Genomic DNA, 17,896 nt, shown 5'->3' with positions numbered 1-17,896 from the left:
TTACAAAGAGCAACAGGACCAGTAGAAGGAATTAATATGTATCCAATTCGCAATGCAATAACATATTCTGCGTGTATTAAAGATGTTGGGAGCCATGGGTGTCCAGAAGATAAAAGGTCCAACTCTGCCTTTAAGAAGTCTAGATGTGGTGAGGGTGGCCGTTGTAGATAATCGTTAAAGAGTCAGAAATAGTTTCAGGATTCATTCACTCATTCCATCAAAGTATCTAGAACACTTACTCTGGGCAGATGCACCATTCTTTTTTCAAAAAGCAGATAACCCTTGAAAGATACTTTGAAAATTAGCCAGAAGAACAATGCAGAGTATGATGAATGACAGTGAAGATAGAAAGCACTGTAGCAGGTTTAGAGAAGGAAAGGGCTTAAGAGGTAGGTAGCATGAACAAGGCCTTATAGCCCAGGTACGATTGTTTCTGGAAAAAGGAAGAATATTAGAAGGTACGGGCAGGAAAACATGGCAACAATCTGGGAACCTTTGTTCCTCTAGTTTGCTTGAAGAGTGCACTCTGTCCCCTAAAAGTAGATCACATCTGAGGCAGGAGCGAGATGGGCCCCAGGGTGAACAGCTGGTTTCTCCTTTGTGGACACATACTCTGAAATAGTCGGAGCGAGAGAAGAGCTGAGTCCAGCCCAGATAAGAGATAGAGACCACATATTCCTCATTTTTGAAGTCAAGGAGACCTCCCTGACTACACAAGGCTCCTTGGAGATCAAAACAGAGGGGGGCGTCACCTCATAGTAAGTGACGTCAACCTGCACACAGGCCCCATGGCTAGAATCCGCCTTTGCTAAGAGCTGTGTGCACACGTGGGAGGACCCTGAGATACACCAAATACAGACTTGGAGCCAGGCAAGGCAAGATGATGACCAAAGAAAACCCAGAAGAAATGCCCCTAAAAGTGAGTCAAACCACCATGAGGACACAGCTCTCTCTCTGAGACCAGCTCAGAGGTCCACACGTACATTTTCTTCCATTAGGAGGGGTGTTTATTAAAACACTTTTCTTCTGTCACTTCCGTCCCTCTGTGGAAATACAGTTCTACACAGCCGACAGGCCAGGGCCTTGTCACTGGCCACTGGTCCCTCGTGGTCTAGTGGTTAGTATTCAGCGTTCCTGCTGCTGCTGCCCGACGTCAGTCTCTGGCTAGGAACTGAAACCCTGCCTCAAGCCACAGCAGGCCAAGGCCGCCAGAAATCACATCCTTCTCTACTCCAGGAATAATTTCTGAGCTGTTCTCTTCAGATCAACACCTGAGTTTGTGCTAGACTTATCACTGGAACCACTTAAACAATTAATTATGTGCTATTTTGCATTGTTTTCTAATTGTTCATTATATTTTTAAACTTCTTAACTCTCTACACTAAACTTTCTGAGGACAGGGGTTTGTTTTGTACACATGTGATATCTTTCACATTGCTTATTATCCTATTTAGACACACAGTTTAAATCTAGTATTTGTTTATTAACTGATAATATGACTAAATATAGTATTGGTACGCTTGCCAGGCAAAAATGTAGGAAAATCAGTTAAATTTGAATTTCAGGTAAACAGTAAAAATATTGATGGATCTTAGCTGTACTAAGGAGAAGGAAATGACAGCCCACTTCAGTATTCTTGCCTGGGAAATCCCATGGACAGAAGACCTTGGTGGGCTACAGTCTGTGGGGTCATAAAAGAGTTGGACACAACTTAGCGACTAAAATAACAAGTTGTACTAAAGCTATCATTTATTGTTTATTTGAAACTAAAAATCAAATTATGTATATATGTGTACATACATAAATACACATTTAGGAGGAAAAAATACATATATATATATATATATTTATATAACCTGGCAGCCCTAGGTAGTGGCATATTTTTTATGGCTTTGTCAAAGTTTCCAGTGCACTGAATGTCAAATCCTGACCTTTTATCCAAGAATAAACTCACTTATTTTGTTCTTTGGAGGCTAGTTATTCTCAGGATAAGTGAACTGCATAAACTAAGACGAATAAAAGACATTTTCAACCAAAGACCAGTGACTGAAGATGAAAGGATGAACAAAATTCAGTGATTGTATCAGAAACAATGAACATGAGAGCCCGGAGTCTACAGTGCCTTGGAGGTGATACAGATGGGAGGAGAAAGTTGTCTAAAGATCTAGATAGGAAGAAGGGCTGGGAAATAAGTTAAATGCAGAAAGAGAGTAGAGGCAAGGTTTTTTTTTTTAAGCAAAAAAAAATTTTTTTTTAATGAAAAAAGAAAACATAGCAAAAATGAAAAGTTAACAAAACTAAACAGATAAAAAGTAGGAGATGAAGAAATAGAATGCATATTGAGGAAGTATGAGGAGTAGCAGACACACACACATACATACACACAAGGAAAAAAGCCTGATTACCGGGATGGTGTGGCAGGAATAAGTTCTAGGGAAGGATCATGGGCTAAGAATAAAAGTCTTTTAAAAATAAATTAATATTATATACAATAGATTATCATTCAACCCTTCAGAAGAAGGAAATTCTGCAATATGGGATGACATGGGTGAACCTTGAGGACATAATGCTATGTGAAATAAGCCTGTCATAAAAAGATAAATACTGTATGATTCAACTCATATGAGGCATCTAAAATAGTCAAATTCATAGAGTGGAATGGTGGTTGCCAGAGGCTGATGGGAGGACGAAAAGAGGGGTTACTAATAAACAAGTATAAAGTTTCATTTAAGGGAGATAAGTAAGTTCTAGACATCTGTCAAACAACATGATACCTATCAATCATATAATTGATATGATCAACAATTGTTGATAAGATCAACAATACTATATTGCACCCTTAGCAATTAGATCTCTTACCTAAATATACTAAAATATGCTTACCAAAATACATAAAATAAAAAATATAAATCATGAAAATTATACACTGGAGAATAAAAATGTCAAATTGATAACATTACTATCTGTATTTGTGTGGTAACTCTTTCTGAATTATTTCATACACTTTTTTCCCTCCTCTAACTACACAGGCAAGAACACAGTATACCAAATACATGGCTTGCCTGTTGGTTCAGTAGCTAAGAACCCACCAGTGATACAGGAGACCAGGTTTCGATCCCCGGTCCAGAAGATTCCCTGGAGCAGAAAATGGCAACCCACTCTTGTATTCTTGCCTGGGAAATCCCATGGACAGAGGAGCCTGGTGGGCTCATGGGGTCACAAAAGAGTCGGACACAACTTAGCGATTAAACAACAACAACAATAGACTACACGGGTTGAATACCAAATCTCATCTCTGGGTTTTTGTGGACTGGGAGACTTGTTTTTCCTTACTGTAGGAAATATTGAGGCATGAGACAGGCATAGATAAGTAACATAACACTTTTATCTTATCTACTTCAAAATCCTGTGACTTTTCTCCAAAATCTTAGATAACTGCTTGTTGGATAGTTTTATAAGCCAACAACTTGTTTCCCCAACTAGTTCTCTGCCTAGTTCAATGGCTTCTTGGTCATGCCATGCTAACAAATCAGAAGAATTTCTTTTAATTTAGAATATATTGAAAATACATTTTGCTTATAATTCTGATTCTTGACATGTATTTTGTAAATGTGTATGAGGGACAGAGGGAGGAGAAATATTACTATTTTGTTTCTAAAACTAATGAAAGACAAAGAAAACCTGCCCTGATGGTCCAAGTTTGTTTTCAGTTCAACTTCAAAGAGGGAAAACCTGCTTTTCTAGGAACCTGCAGGAGGGCTGCTCAACTGTCCTGCCTTGAAAACTCCTCTCCCACATAAATCAGCTGTGTTGGCAGAGAGCACTTCCCTGAAAGAAACCACCATTTTCCTCTGTCATCCACTTATCTTTAATGCATAACATTTACTAAACCCAGTTAGGGTGAAGAATTCTGGGCTACATACCCTCGTATTTATATACATTATTAATTATATGTCCAATAAATAGGACTGAAGTTTTTATGCTAAGCTAGAGGATGGTTTCTAGGGACAAACCAAAAGGCTTTGTCTTGTCTAGTTAATCTTTTTTAGTCATAGACTTAGATGATGATATTAAAAAATTACTTATCAAATTTGCATTTGAGCATGATTTTGCTAATTCAGAAATTCTATGTATGATGGAGATAAGAGTTAAGATCCACACAGCAAAAAAAGCTCCAAGATGTGCAAAGAAGAGTCAAATCTAACAACATGAAACTTAATTGAGATAAATTTGGAACTTAACACTTGGGTGTCCCTGCCCTTCCCTTCAATTCCTTGCCTACTCCTTCAGTTCCCTTCCCATCCCTTCTCTTTTCTTTCTCTCTCTCTCTCACACACACAAACACACACACAACTGCATTCCTATCAGCTAAGAAAAGCCTGGCTTATTGGTGACTGTGTAACAAAGATTTATGAATTTTATTTCAATAAAAACCAGCAGTATGATTTGGCTGCTGAGAAAGCTAATGCACCTTTGAGTGTGGTAATAGACCTATAATGGTTTGAGTGAGGGAAGTGATTGTCCTGCTCCAGGAGCTTGCTTGAACAGACTTGGTGTGTTATATTCTGCTCGGAGGATCTGAGAAACATAGACAAATTAGACTATATTCAAAATGGAACAATTCTTGCATATGGAAACTCACAATAATTTTCTGTGAGTTTCATCTGAAGGAATGGAAATATTAGCCCAGAGAAGAGAATATTCTTGGGCAATGGTAGTTAACTTCCAATTATTCACCAGATATCCAAAAATGTATTAAATGGAAAAGAAATCAGACATTTTCTCATGGATGGTAGAGCTGAAATTAATAAGTTGATGTTTTAAGGAGGGAGATATCGGCTCAATATGAAGAAATGCTGTCTACCTGAACTTAGAGTAGGTTGTTAAAGAGGATTTCCTCATTTGGGGGAAATTCAAGTATAGTCTGTAAAACTACTGGTGTGGATGCTAAAGAATTCCATATCAGAAGGATGAATGTATTAGACAATACTTAAGGTCTGGGACACAAGATAATACAGCCAGTGAGGTTTTAACTCTGAAGTCAAACAAACCAGACTCAACATTTAGAGTCTATGTGACACTGAAAAGAATACAATCTCTTTGTTCCCCGGTTGTTTTATCTATAGAATAAAAATAATAGAAATTAACTCAGGGTTATTGAGAAGATTAAATGAGAAGTTCAAACAAAGTGATTAGTAGAGTAAATATTTAATACACGATGTTTTGTTTTAAGTCCATTCCAACTGTGACAGTTGGAAGTCATCTGTAATAAAAGTTTGGATTTGACTTGGATATTCTTTGCATCAGGTCCTTTTCTTATATTCTTTACTGCTGCCATACGTGATTTTCATTCCCTTTCCTTCTGTCTCTCCCTCCTCCCTTTCCTCACCGTCCCTCCTTCCTCCCCCACTTAGCATGAAACAGACCAAGACTCATTACTCTCTACTTGCTGGGCCCATAGTTATAGCTTATTAAGTGCCTGGGAAGTTTTTACTTCCTGTGTGTATTGTTACCTTGGGAAAAAGCAAAAGAGAAAGAGTAAATTTATAGGTCTTGATTTCAACCTATGACAAACTCCTCACATATAATTTGCACCCCATTAATTAAAAGTGTTTTTATCATTGCTTTCAATGTGGCCTATTAAACCATAAAGAGAACTACATGGAGGAGCTAGAATTCTCAAAAGGTGAAGTACAAGCAACAGGAAGAGATGTCCTGATAAGAAGACAGACAGGCGATGCATTCAGGCTAGTGTGCAAGGGAAAACATCTGAGCACTCAAGAATGGAACCATGGGACTTCCCTCACGGTCCAGTGGCTAAGACTCTGTGCTCCAATTGCAGGGGGCCAGGATTCCATGCCTGGTCAGGGAACTAGATTCCACATGCCACAACTAAAGATCCTGCATGCCACAACCAAGACCCAGAGCAACCAAATGAATAAATAAATATTTTTTTTTAAAGCGGATGGAACCACACTTTGTAGTATGTATTATCTTTTTCTTTAAAGATACAATCTCTGCATTCAAGAAAAAAAAAGTGTATGTATGTATACATATATGTGTATGTACATATACAAGACCAGTTTAATGAATAACTAAATTGTACTATTATACTATTGCTTCCCTTGTAGCTCAGCTGGTAAAGAATCTGCCTGCAATGCAGGAGACCTGAGTTGGATCTCTGGGTTGGGAAGATCCCCTGGAGAAGGGAAAGGCTACCCACTCCAGTATTCTGGCCTGGGGAATTCCATGGACTATACAGGGGGACCATGGGGTCTCAAAGAGTCGGACAAGACTGAGTGACTTTCACTTTCACTGTTGCACAGGACTCCAGTCTTAAAAGAGTCTGCACTTGGTTTAATGCCCTGCTATTAGAGCAATATTGCATAGGAACCTGGAATGTTAGGTCCATGAATCAAGGCAAATAGGAAGTGGTCAAACAGGAGATGGCAAGAGTGAAGGTCTACATTCTAGGAATCAGCGAACTAAAATGGACTGGAATGGGTGAGTTTAACTCAGATGACCATTATATCTACTACTGTGGGCAGGAATCCCTTAGAAGAAATAGAGTAGCCATCATGGTCAACAAAACAGTCCTAAATGCAGTACTTGGATGCAATCTCACAAACGACAGAATGATCTCTGTTCGTTTCCAAGGCAAACCAGTCAATATCACGGTAACCCAAGCCTATGCCCCAACCAGTAATGCTGAAGAAGCTGAAGTTGAACGGTTCTATGAAGACCTACAAGATCTTTTAGAACTAACACTCAAAAAAGATGTCCTTCTCATTATAGGGGACTGGAATGCAAAAGTAGGAAGTCAAGAAACACCTGGAGTAACAGGCAAATTTAGCCTTGGAGTACAGAATGAAGCAGGGCAAAGGGTAATAGTTTTGCCAAGAGAACACACTGGTCATGGAAAACACCCTCTTCCAACAACGAAAGAGAAGACTCTTTACACATGGCCATCACCAGATGGTCAACATCGATATCAGATTGATTATATTCCTTGCAGCCAAAGATGTAGAAGCTCTATACAGTCAGCAAAAGCAAGACTGGGAGCTGACTGTGGCTCAGATCATGAACTCCTTATTGCCAAATTCATACTTATACTGAAGAAAGTAGGGATAACCACTAGGCAATTCAGGTATGACCTAAATCAAATCCCTTATGACTATACAGTGGAAGTGAGAAATAGATTTAAGGGACTAGACCTGATGAACTATGGATGGAGGTTCATGACATTGTACAGGAGACAGGGATCAAGACCATCCCCATGGAAAAGAAATGCAAAAAGGCAAAATGGTTGTCGGAGGAGGCATTACAAATAGCTGTGAAACGCAGAGAAGTGACAAGCAAAGGAAAAAAAGGAAAGATATTCCCATTTGAATGCAGAGTTCCAAAGAATAGCCAGGAGAGATAAGAAAGCTTTCCTCAGCGATCAATGCAAAGAAATAGAGGAAAGCAACAGAATGGGAAAGACTAGAGATCTCTTCAAGAAAATTAGAGATACCAAGGGAACATTTCATGCAAAAATGGGCTCAATAAAGGACAGAAATGGTATTGACCTAAGAGAAGCAGAAGATATTAATAAGAGGTGGCAAGAATACACAGAAGAACTGTACAAAAAAGATCTTTGTGACCCAGATAATCACAATGGTGTGATCAGTCACCTAGAGCCAGACATCCTGGAATGTGAAGTCAAGTGGGATTTAGAAAGCATCACTCTGAACAAAGCTAGTGGATGTGATGGAATTCCAGTTGAGCTATTTCAAATCCTGAAAGATGATGCTGTGAAAGTGCTGCACTCAGTATGCCCGCAAATTTGGAAAACTCAGCAGTGGCCACAGGACTGGAAAAGGTCAGTTTTCATTCCAATCTCTAAGAAAGGCAATCCCAAAGAATGCTCAAACTACTGCACAATTGCACTCATCTCACACACTAGTAAGGTAATGCTCAAATTCTCCAAGCCAGGCTTCAGCAATACGTGAACTGAGAACTTCCAGATGTTCAAGCTGGTTTTAGAAAAGGCAGAGGAACCAGAGATCAGATTGCCAATATCTGCTGGATCATCGGAAAAGCAAGAGAGTTCCAAAAAACATCTATTTCTGCTTTATTGACTATGCCAAAGCCTTCGACTGTGTGGATCACAATAAACTGTGGAAAATTCTGAAGAGATGGGGATACCAGACCACCTGACCTGCCTCTTGAGAAATCTGTATGCAGGTCAGGAAGCAACAGTTAGAACTGGACATGGAACAACAGACTGGTTCCAAATAGGAAAAGGAGTATGTCAAGGCTGTATATTGTCACCCTGCTTGTTTAACTTAAATGCAGAGTACATTATGAGAAACGCTGGGCTGGAAGAAGCACAAGCTGGAATCAAGATTGCCGGGAGAAATATCAATAACCTCAGATATGCAGATGAAACCACCCTTATGGCAGAAAGTGAAGAGGAACTAAAAAGCCTCTTGATGAAAGTGAAAGAGGAGAGTGAAAATGTTGGCTTAAAGCTCAACAATCAGAAAACTAAGATCATGGCATCTGGTCCCATCACTTCATGGGAAATAGATGGGGAAACAGTGGAAACAGTGTCAGACTTTATTTTTGGGGGCTCCAAAATCACTACAGATGGTGATTGCAGCCATGAAATTGAAAGACACTTACTCCTTGGAAGGAAAGTTATGACCAACCTAGACAGCATATGAAAAAGCAGAGACATTACTTTGCCAACAAAGGTCCATCTATTCAAGGCTATGGTTTTTCCAGTGGTCATGTATGGGTATGAGAGTTGGACTGTGAAGAAAGCTGAGCGCCAAAAAATTGATGCTTTTGAAGTGTGGTGTTGGAGAAGACTCTTGAGAGTCCCTTGGACTGCAAGGAGATCCAACCAGTCCACCCTGAAGAGATCAGTCCTGGGTGTTCATTGGAAGGACTGTGCTGAAGCTGAAACTCCAGTACTTTGGCCACCTCATGTGAAGAGTTGACTCACTGGAAAAGACCCTGATGCTGGGAGGGATTGGGGGCAGGAGGAGAAGGGGATGACAGTGGATGAGATGGCTGGATGGCATCACCGACTCAATCGGCATGAGTTTGAGTAAACTCCGGGAGTTGGTGATGGACAGGGGGGCCTGGTGTGCTGCGATTCATGGGGTCGCAAAGAGTCAGACACGACTGAGTGACTGAACTGAACTGAACTGATTAGAGTATTGAAATTCTTAATTTTTTAACATAGAGCACTCATATCCATTTTGTATTGGGCCCTGCCATTTCAATATATACAAACATATGTGCATCTGTGTGTGTGTGTGTGTGTGTAATCTGAAATGTGAAAGGCTCTTACTCATCTTCTAATTGAACATTTCTTCCCACCTCCATTTCTCTACCCCATGTTTTTCCTTAATAGGTGTGTCTCATTATTTAGTTTTTGTTTTCATTTTTCATTAAAACAACACCAGTAAGGAACACTTCATGTACATCTTTCTGGTTACTTTTTAATGAACATAGAGGAATGTGTGTATATATATATATACACATATTATTACCTTTTCACATCTATAGGATCATGCAACACATTCACTCCTGTTTCACTTGGTGACTTGGCCTTAGAGATCTTCATAGATACACACACATCAGTTGTCACGATTTCTGAAGATTACTAGGACTAGTTTAGCAGGCTATCTCTTAGTTCTTGCAGTGCCCTGGACAGGAAGAGCTGTATTATTTTAATGCATTAGATACTCTCCCATTATCTCTGCATATTTTGGACTTCAGCTGTCTTTTGGCTGTATTTACCTTTTTCTTTCCTAGTTTTAAAGATTCTTCTTTTTATTGAAAAGATGAAAACAATATAGAAATGATGATATTCTCCTCCCAGTTTCTCATCTGTCAGAGTTATATTAATTATCTTGAACAAGAGACCCAATTCTTCCTTTTTATTTTTCTGTTCAGCAGCTAAAAATATTATTTGGTTGGCTAAGGAGAGATAAGAAGGCTTTCTTAAATGAACCAGGCAAAGAAATAGAGGAAAACAATAGAATGGGAAAGAATAGAGATCTCTACAAGAAAATTGGAGATATCAAGGCAACATTTCATGCAAGGATGGGCACAGTAAAGGACAGAAATGGTAAGGACCTAACAGATGCAGAAGAGATTAAGAAGAGATGGAAAGAATACGCAGGAGAACTATACAAGAAAGGTCTAATGACACAGATAACCTCAGTGGTGTGGTCACTCACCTAGAGTCAGATATCCTGGAGTGTGAACTCAAGTGGGATTTAGGAAGCGTTATTATGAACAAAGCTAGTGGAGGTGACAGAATTCCAGCTGAGTTATTTAAAATCCAAAAAATGCTATTGCTAAAGTGTGGTACTCAATGTCAGCAAAGTTGGAAAACTCAGCAGTGGCCACAGGACTGGAAAAAGTCAGTTTTCATTCTAATCCCAAAGAAGGGCAATGCCAAAGAATGTTCAAATTACTGTATGGTTGTGCTCACTTCACATGCCAGCAAGGTTATGCTCAAAATCCTTCAAGCTAGGCTTCAGCAGTATGTGAACCGAAAACTTCCATATGTATAAACTAGGTTTAGAAAAGGCAGAGGAACCAGAAATCAAACTGCCAACATTTGTTGGATCATGGAGAAAGCAAGAGAGTTCCAGAAAAACATCTATTTCTGTTTCATTGACTATGCTAAAGCTTTTGACTGTGTAGATCACAACAAACTGGAAAGTCCTTAAAAAAAGAGAATACCAGACCACTTTACTTATGTCCTAAGAAACTATATGCGGGTCAAGAGGCAACTGTTAGAACCAGACATGGAATAACTGACTGGATCAACACTGGGAAAGGAGTATGTCAAGGCTGTATATTGTCACTTTGCTTATTTAACTTATATGCAGAGTACATCATGCAAAATGCCATGATAAATTTTGTTGGATATAGGATTTTAGGATAGAGAATTTTTGTCTTTTAAGGCTTTTAAATTTTCACTTCATTTTCTTCTTGTTTTGTCTTGTTTCTGGGCAGATGTCCCCTATAATTCTTTCCTTTGTTCCTCTGTAGGTAAGTTTTATTTTCCCCCTCTAGCTACTTTCAAGATTTTCTCTTTGACTTCAGTTTTCTAAAGCTTGAATATGGTATGCCTACGTGTGTTTGTGTTATTCTGGTTAGTGTTAGCTATGCTTCTTGGATTTATGGTTTGATGTCTACTAAGTTTCTGGAGTTGCCATGACAAATTTCCACAAACTGGATTGCTGATAAGACAGAAAATTATTCTGTCATACTTCTGGAGGCTAGAAGTCAGAGGCAAGGTGTCGGCAGGGCCATGCTCCCTCCAAAGGCTCAAAGGGAAGAATTTTCTCATGCTTCTTCCTAGCTTCTTGTGATTACAGGCCATCTTTGGCATTCTTTGGTTTCCAGCTGAGGCACTCCAATTTCTGTCTCCATCTTCACATGAGTATTTCCCCTCTGTGTATGTTTGTGTCTCCACATAAACTGCTTATAAGGACAGCAGTCATTGGATTTGGGTCTCATCCTTATTCAGTATAATCTCTTCTTGATGAAAAACATCTGTTAAGACTTACTCCCTGAGTAAATCACATCCTGGGTAGAATCTGGGTGGAAATGAAATTTAACAGAAGACAATTCAACCCAGTACATTGTCTATAATTAAGTTTGGAAAGTTATCTACCAATATTGGACTTGGACTGCAAGGAGATCAAAACAGTCAATCCTAAAGGAAATCAATCCTGAATATTCATTGGAGGGATTGATGCTGAGGTTGAAGCTCCAATACTTTGGTCACCTGATGTGAAGAGCTGACTCACTGAAAAAGACCCTGGTGCTGGGAAAGATTGAAGGCAGGAGGAGAAGGAGATGACAGAGGATGAGATGGTTGGATGGCATCACCTCCTCAAAGGACATGAGTTTGAGCAGGCTCCAGGAGATGGTGATGGACAGGGAAACCTTGTGTGCTGCAGTCCATGGGTTCCAAAGAGTCAGACACAACTGAGCAACAATACATACCAATATTAACTTCAAATATTTTTTTCTGCCTTGTTCTTGCTTCTCCTTCTGGTATTCCAAGACCATGCATAGGTAACACCTTTTGAAACAACCCCACAGTTCTTGGATACTCTGTTCTATGTTTTCCTTCTTTTTTTCTCTTTGCATTTCACTCTGGGAGGTTTCTATCGATCTGTGTTCAAGCTCATTGATTCTGTCATCAGACATTCTAATTACTGATGAACAGATCGAAGGCATTCTTCATTTCTGTTACAGCATATTTCCTTCTGACATTTCCTTCTGATTCTTTCTTATAGTTTCCACCTCTCTGCTTACATTTACCCATCTGTTCTTGTATGTTGTATGCTTTTTCCATCAGAGCACTTAACATACTGATCATAGTTATAAAGGTTTCCCCTGCTATCCACAAGTAGCATTCCCTTGAAAACTCTTGTAAGCTCAAACGGTGTAAAGTGAGGTAACAGTTACCTTAGGACACAACATGTTAATAAATGCATAAAACAAATTGAGATTAAAGCACAGATGCTCACAGACATAGTTCAAGTCCATGGCGGCTTGATACTGAGATGCTGAGTGTGTTTTGCAGGGAAGGAGTATGTCAGTGCCACACTCTTAGCTCAGGGTGTGTGGTCTCTATAATGGGGCACTGAAAAACAAATGCTGGTTGCTATTTTCACTATTTTCCTTTTTTTCATAGAAGTTAAAATCCTTTTTGGATTTCATTTTGTTATTGAAAACAGTTACTAACATGGGTGACACATAAAAGTGAAGTGGCATGTAGCCAATATTTGAAAAGTAAAAAAATAACTGTGTTAATCTCATTCTGAAAGTCCTAACATCTCTGCTATCTGAGTGATTCTGATGGTTGCTTTCCCTTCTGACTTTGTTTTGTCCTGCCTTTTGGCATGCCTTGTAGCTTTTTTGTTGAAACCTAGACACGTTGAAAACTGGGGTAAGTAGGGCCTCGCTGTGAGAATTTCTATTAATATGGGTAGTTTTCAGACTGTGTTAATGTTTGCTGTAGCCATAGATGTCAGAGGTTTCATATTTATTTGGTGTTATTATTTTTATCTCCCTTCCTTACTTTGGGCTTCCCTAAGTATTCCTCCTCAGAAAGAATCCGTGTCTTGCAATTCTTTCACCTCTGATCTGCTGTTACTATACTGAAGCCCTGCTGCAGTGGCGGGAGGGTATCGGGGAAGAGGAAGCACTCTGTAATCTGAATTAAATCTCCGTTTTCAGTGGGCTGGTGGCTTAGGCTGGGCAGTGACCTTCACAAGTACTCCTCCCAGCTCCCTTCCCTAGATGCAGGGCTCCCCTTTGGCTTCCTCGAAGTCCCACTGGTTGCATTTTCTCCCTTTCTTAGGTGAGACAGATGAGACAAGAAGGCTAGAGGGGCTGAATGGGAGGAAAGGCATTCCTTTCCTGGGATAAAACTGGAGTAAAAGTCTGGTAGTCTTTTTCCTTGGACAATAGACCTTTGTTATGGAGAAGGCTCCATGTGTATTGTTTCACAATGATTACTTATTTCCTTCCCCTGCCAGAGCCATGAGGCAATGGATCTACATCATGAGAAATTTACCTGAAAGTAAAGTCCACCCAAGTGGGGTGGATGTTGCTTAAGATAGGAGTATCTCACTCTCACACTAGCTCCCTTACAGCCTCCAGCAATTCATCCAAAGTACCACTGAAGTGTTCCTGCAAGTTCATGGCTTCAGCATCTTCTGATCCAAGTAAGCAGACCTTGACTGTGACACTTGGGATGTGCCCATTCCTCAAGGTTTTGGAGTGATGGTGTACCTCATGTCCTTAGTTCTCTGACAGGTTCAAGAAAAGCCATTAAATTTCAGTTTGCCCAACGTTTTCTTGTCTTAAGAAGGTTTGGGAGTATTCGCTTCCAAGATCTTTATGTGTCTGAGCTAAAGCAAGAAGTCCATTTGACGTATATTTAATACTTTATTCATAGCCTGCATTTCTTTTTGCTCTTTAACTGTAGCAAAGCCTAAAGTCTTTTAAAAATATAACATAAGCATTTAACATTTTCTTCACATATTTGGTTTCTTTTGGGGGATATCAATGCACTTCACTGGGGCTTGCTGTTGTCTTTGCATTTCCAGGAGGCAGCTGTTAGCTGGGTGACCTTGGAAAAGTTACTTATTCTCTTTGTGCCCCAGTTTCCTCTTTGGTAAGATAGAGTATGAATGGTACTTGTCTTTTAGGATTATTATGAAAATTAAATGAGAATACACACACACATACATATATATACAGTAAATATCTGGCACATGTTCTCAATAAATATTAACCTCTTTTTTAAAAAAGTATTTATTTATTTGTTTGACTGCGTCAGGGCTTGGTTGTGGCATGCCGCTAGGATCTGTCATTGTGGCACATGGCCTCTCTAGTTGTGGCTGCATGGGCTTCAGTAGCTCTGGTATATGTGGTCTCAGCTCCCCAACCAGGGATTGAATCCAGTCCCCTGCATTGCAAGACAGATTCCTAAACCCTGGATCACCAGGGAAGTCCCAAATATTAATGTTAACCTTCTCATTATTGATTGCATTCTCCAGATAGGGAAAATGAAGTTAAAAAAAAAAATTAACACAATTCTTACTTCTGGATTCCTTGTTTGACAATGTGGTGCACTTTGATCCGCAGCTGGTGGTAGACCTGCGGTAACTGCCGACTTCACAGCACTGGAACACGGCCAGATGAAGTGTCATCATCCTAATTGTGGGTGAGGGCCACAAATCACTGAAAGAGTTTTTCTGAACTCTCCTGTCCCCTTGCACATGCGGAGCATAATATAGCATAGACAATAGCCTCAGATCAACAGGAAAGTGGCCCGTGGAGAAAGACACTAAGTATTTTCCTTTGCTAGTCTCTTGCCAAATTTTGAAATTAAAAAAAGAAGCTTTTTAGATTTCAATTATGATATAAATGTTGTTTCTTATAAGATTTCAACTGGTTTATGTTAATTCTATTTTTCCCAGGGTGTCATCTCTTCTTTCTTCATTTTGCATGTATTGTACTGTGGAATTGGTGATGGAAGGAAGGTGGGGTGAGCAATTTCAAAAAAGGTCTTGCATGAATGAGGACTGCATAACTGTAAGCTCATTTCTAAAACTCCATTTACAGTAGGGGCCAAGGCTGGAAGTTCTGACAATGCCTTAGGGGAGTATTCTCCCTGGAAAACTGTGGCACTGAAAAATGATGAACACTAGTACAAACCAGGGCACGCTTAAAGACATTCAACTTGAAAGGATGCCTGAATCTTAAAAAGTCTTTACATGAACTTTCAACAGGCAGGTTTTCTGCATTTATGTGTAGAAGAGAAAAGAAATCTAACCTTGTTGCCATAAATTCTTACCTGTTTTGGTACATTCAATTTGTTGAGTCTATTCTCCTTTTTTAATAAGATTATCATTTCCTTTATGAAAATGATAGTAAATTTTTATACAAATGTAAATGTTTATATTTAACGCTTTTGTAGTATCAGTGGGTCACTTGAGGAACAGCAAAGGTTTGCTTGCCTAGCTCCTAGTATGTTACAATCTAACAGTTTATCCATTGAAGGCAGGAGGAGAAGGGGACAACAGAGGATGAGATGGTTGGATGGCATCACCAACTCGATGGAAGCGAGTCTGAGCAATATCTGGGAGCTGGTGATAGACAGGGAAGCCTGGCGTGTTGCAACTCTAACTGCAGTCCATGGGGTCACAAAGAGTTGGACATGACTGAGCGACTGAACTGAACTGAATAGTATTAAAGACTGATAGATTCCTTTAAAATAAACATGAATGGGACTTCCCTGGTGGTCCAGTGGTTAAGACTGTGCCTCTTTGAGCAGCTGTAATCCCTGGCTGGGGAACTGAGATCCCACATGCTGCGGGGTGTGGCCAAATGTAAAACATAAAATAAGCAAGAATGGAATTCTATAACCCCTTTATTATTTTGATGAGTTTACAGATATTTAATTTTGTCAGATTATTTTTTGTTGTTGTTCAACTGACAAGTCGCTAAATCCCATGAATTGCAACACACCAGACTTCCCTGTCCTTCACTGTCTCCTGGAGTTTGCTCAGACATGTCCATTGAGTTGGTGATGCCATCCAACCATCTCACCCTCTGTTGCCCCTTTCTTCTCCTGCCCTCAATCTTTCCCAGCATCAGGGTATTTTCCAGTGAATTGACTCTTTGTATCAGGTGGCCAAATTATTGAAACTTCAGCTTCAGCATCAGTCCTTCCAATGAATATTCAGGGTTGATTTCCTTTAGGATTGACTGGTTTGATTTCCTTGCTGTCTAAAGGGCTCCCAAGAGTCTTCTCCAGCATCACAGTTCAAAAGCATAAATTCTTCAGTGCTCAGCCTTCTTTATGGTCCAACTCTCACATCTGTACATGACTACTGGAAAAACCACAGTTTTGACTATATAGACTTTTGTCGGCAAAGTGATATCTCTACTTTTTAATATGCTGTCTAGGCTTTGTCATAGCTTTTCTTCCAAGGAGCAAGCACCTTTTAATTTCATGCCTACAGTCATCATCCACAGTGATTTAGGAGCCCAAGAAAATAAAATCTGTCACTGTTTCCACTTTTTCCCCATCTATTTGCCACAAAGAGGATTATTTTTATGATTCAATAATACTTGATGTAATCATATTTGAAGCTTATAAACTACATTTGTAACCCTCATCTCTTCTGATCTTTAAAATAACAGGTGAAAGAAGGAAAGCAAGTAGCTGCTGCTAGAATTCTGATGTAGTCAAATCTGCAAGCTCATCTAGAACTGTTGGGGATACTTAAGCAGTCTTCTAGAAATAAATTTTTACAGAACAGTCTGATGTTTCCTGGAGAGATGCACAGAGGATTTATATTTTATATCTCTAGGATTCTCATTTCCAAAGAGGAAAAGACAATTCTTTGGTATGGGACATGTGTGAAGGTATCTGGATGTGGGTACTTCAGAAAGCAGGGCTCTCATTGGGGTTTCTTTCATAAGGACGCTAAATCTCAACTTCATATATAAGAGTTCATCCTCATGACCTAATCACCTCCCAAAGCCACACCTCCTAATCCCATCACATTGGAGATTAGAATTTCAACATAATGAATTTTGAAGGGACATAAGCATTCAGCCTATTATTGGGAGGTTACTCTCATTCCTGTATTAGTTACTATACTTCTGCATGTGACAAATAAGCATTGAATTGAAACCAATCAAAGCAAAATAAAATTCATGAAATGTATTGGAAAGATACTAGAGTGGATCAAAAGAAGAAGAATGGAAAAAGTGAACAATAGAAACTAGGGTGACTCAGATGACCTCTCAGTTTGGAATAATGGCCTCGACTGGGCTCCAAACCATCCTCAGTCTCTTTTTGTGCTGCTATTTTATTCTCTCAAGTTGTTTGCCATCATAAACTTGGATTCATGGCTAAAATCAGCTTCTGGGCTTACATTCCCACAAATGAGGCCCAAGGAAAAAAAGGGCTATTTTGCCTAGCTACACGTGACACTTAGGAAGTACAGCATGAAAGAAAAGGACTATATAGCTAAAGCATTAAGTAGAACTGCTTACATAGAGAATGGAGAGCAATTTCCAGAAGATGGTAAAGGATACTGGACCCAAAGAAAAATGTTTACTTAGTAACCATACTCGATTCCAAGCAACAGAAGACAGCAAAATTTTGGCATAAAAATAAAGATTTTATTTGTGTCACATAATGAGAAATCCAGAGGTAGGCAGTCATGTGGTCTTGGGAAACCTCCTAATCACTTTGCTGTTGTTTAGTTGCTAAGTCAGTATGACTCTTTTGTGACCCCATGGACTGTAACTCACCAGACTCCTCTGTCCATAGGATGTCCCA

Source organism: Odocoileus virginianus, chromosome 23, assembly GCF_023699985.2.
Source record: "Odocoileus virginianus isolate 20LAN1187 ecotype Illinois chromosome 23, Ovbor_1.2, whole genome shotgun sequence".
Lineage (NCBI taxonomy): Eukaryota > Metazoa > Chordata > Mammalia > Artiodactyla > Cervidae > Odocoileus > Odocoileus virginianus.
The sequence above is the reverse complement of the archived record's forward strand: the minus strand, read 5'-3'. Positions refer to the sequence as shown.